The following is a 3,081-nucleotide window of genomic DNA, read 5'->3' on the forward strand; positions in this document are numbered from 1 at the left end:
AGAGGGAGACACAGAATTCGAAGCAGGTTCCAGGCTCTGAGCTGTCAGCACAGAGCCTGATGTGGGGCTCAAACTTATAAACCGTGAGATCATGACCTGAGCTGAGGTCAGAAGCTTAACTGACTGAGGCCCCCGTTACATTTTAAAATTATTCTCCACGCCCAAATTACAAAAACTGCTAATCAATTGCCCCAAATCACTCACTAAACCTTCTTTCGTTTCTGATTTGTGACACTTCCTCCTGGTGTTCTGCAACAGAATTTTACTGAAGTGGAGTTTATTTTGCCACTTAAAAAAAAATTCAAATCATCTACTCTTGTCCTGGAATGTTTTAAATGGCAACAGTCTTCTTTGTTCTTACAAAAATTTCACATATAAAACTAAAAAGCCAAAGCCCTCCATTTAAGTGATCTGCTAAATTTCATTGTTAAAGAGCTTGGTATATTTTTCTCACACTTAAAAAAAAAAAGCAGTATCTATAACGCCTGGCTGTTTTCATTCCACATCTCCATTAAAGGACAGTAATCATCTAAAAGTTTTCCTACGGAAGGACACTTAGGTTGTTCAAACCCTTTCCTATTATATACAGTACTGCAAATAACATTTTTGTACACCAAAATCAAGATTGCTTTGACTATTCTTCCCCTTACATTTCCATATACATTTTAGGATCTGTTGTCAATTTCTGCAAAAATGACTGGTGGGCTTTTGATAGTGATTATGTTCAATCTGTAACTCAATGTGGGGGCGCTGTGCCGCCTTCAAAAGACTTTCCCCGAGGCTCCCGGATGGCTCTGTTGGAGGTGTGTGTGACTCCTGGTCTTGTGAGTGTGAGCTCCATGGTGGGCAGAGACTTCCTTTCTTTCCTTTTGTTTTTCTATTTGAGGGTGAGCAGGGCAGAGGGGGAGAATCTTAGGCAGGCGCCACACTCGTGCATGGCTCGGTCCGGGGCTTGATCCCTTGACCCTGGGATCGTGCCTGGAGATGTGATCAGGAGCCGGACACTTGGGGCTCGCGGGGTGGCTCAGTTGGTCACGCATCAAACTCCTGATTCTAGTTCAGTTCATCATCTCACAGCTTGAGTCTGAGCCCTGTCCTGGGTTCTGCGCTGACACTGAGGAGTCGGCTTGGGATTCTTTCTCTTTCTGCTCCTCCCCCACTTGCATTCTCTCTCTCTCTCAATAAATAAATGCAAAAAAAAAAAAAAGAAAAAAAGAAAAAAGAAAAAAAGGAATGTATAAAGTACCATCTTAAAAAAAAAAGTCGCAGCTCAACAGACTGAGCCAGCCAGGTGCCCCTAGGTCTTTAACTTCTTTTCAATGATATGTTATAGTTCTCAGTGTACAAGCCTTACATTTCCTTTGCTAAGTTGGATCCTAAGTATTTTATTCCTTTTCCTGTCACTGTAAACGGAATCATCTTATTTAAGGGCAGTTCATTGCTAGTGTACAGAAATACACCTGATTTTTATATACTCATCCTATATCCTATATCCTCACTGAACTAATAGTCTTTTGGTGTGGATATGTTAAGATTTCTATACACAAGATCATATTATCTACAAAGTTTTCTTCTTTCTTTCCAACTTGCTTCATTTTCTTTTGTCTAATTTCCCTGGTTAGACCCTCCAATAAAATTCTGTAATGGTTGATGCTAGTAAAAAAAAAACAAAACAAAACAACACCAACCCCCTCCCCCCTTTTTGCATGACCTTGTATCATGCAACCTTGCTAAATTTACTTCTGTTCTTGTAGTTTTGTAGATTCCCTGGAATTTTCTATATAAGTAATGATGTTGTGACTGGAGACACTTTTACCTCCTTTCCAAATTCCACTTGCCTCTAATACACTGGTGCGAAAGTCTCGTGGAACACGGGACAGAAGCGGAGTGCACGTCCTTGCTCCGCTCCTTAGGCCGGGCACCGACCGCTTGTGCATGAGCTGCAGCTTTCTCCAGAGGCTCTGTGTCTAGTTAGGAAGTTCCCCCTCTCTTCCTATCCTGCAGAGTTCCTGATTTTCTCCTTTACCTTTTTACGATGGTGAAGGACACTGACTGATTTTCCAATTTTTAAATGTTTGTTTATTTTGATAGAGGAGTGGGGGTGGGGGTGGAGTGTGAGCGGGGAGGGGCAGACAGGGAGAGAGTATCAAGTGGGCGCATGCCCAGCTCAGGCTCTGCAGGCTGGCGGCTGGCAAGGCTGGTGCGAGGCTCCATCTCACAAACGTGAGATCAGGACCTGAGCCGAAATCAATAATCGGATACTTAACCCCTGGGCTACCCAGGCGCCCGTGATTTTCCAATGTTAAAACTACTCTGCATCCCCGGGACAAGTCCACACTTGGCTGTCGAGGCACTGTCCTTTTTTACGGGTTGTTAGATTTGATCTGCTGAAATCTTCTTGAGAATTTTTGTGTCTACGTTCAGGAAAGGTACTAATCTGTATCTTTCCTTTTGTAACGTCTCCATTAGATTCTGGAATCAGGTTTGGTGGCTGCCTAAGATGAACTGGGAAGTGATGATTCCTTGTTTATTTTCTGAAAGGATGTAACACTGGCGTTAGAGTTTTCTTAACTGTTTGATAGGATTCACCAGTGAAGCCACCTCGGCCTGGAATTTTCTTCATGAAAAGCTTTTTGACAATGCATCTAACATCTACCGTGAATATAGAACTATTCATATTTTCTTTTTCTTTATTTGAGAGAGAGAGAGAGAACATGAGGAGGGGAGGGGGCAGAGGGAGAGAGAATCTTTAGTAGGTTCCACACTCAGCATGGAGCCCAACATGGGGCTCGATACCAGCACTCTGGGATCAAGACCTGAGTCAAAATAGCTGAATGCTCAACTGAGCCATCCCGGTGCCCCTGTTACTACTTTCAACTTGAATTCCATTGTGGTCAGAGAATACATTCTAGAAGATCCCAATTTTTTGGAATTTATTGAGATCTGTTTTATGGCCCAGCCATCACAGCGAACGTCCCACACACACTTGGAAAGAACATGTATTTTACAACTGTTTGGTATGGTGTCTCAAAAATATTAATTAGATCAAGATGATTGATCATGTTCAGATATCTGTCTTTA

The 3,081-nt window shown here is 42.5% G+C and overlaps 1 protein-coding gene across 1 annotated transcript in view; it reads left to right on the top strand.

Moving 5' to 3' along the window:
• Positions 1 to 3,081, top strand: part of SDHB (succinate dehydrogenase complex iron sulfur subunit B) — a 25,692-nt gene that overhangs the window by 13,112 nt on the left and 9,499 nt on the right. The window lies entirely within an intron of this gene.

This window comes from Suricata suricatta, chromosome 8, assembly GCF_006229205.1.
Source record: "Suricata suricatta isolate VVHF042 chromosome 8, meerkat_22Aug2017_6uvM2_HiC, whole genome shotgun sequence".
NCBI classification, from domain to species: Eukaryota; Metazoa; Chordata; class Mammalia; order Carnivora; family Herpestidae; genus Suricata; species Suricata suricatta.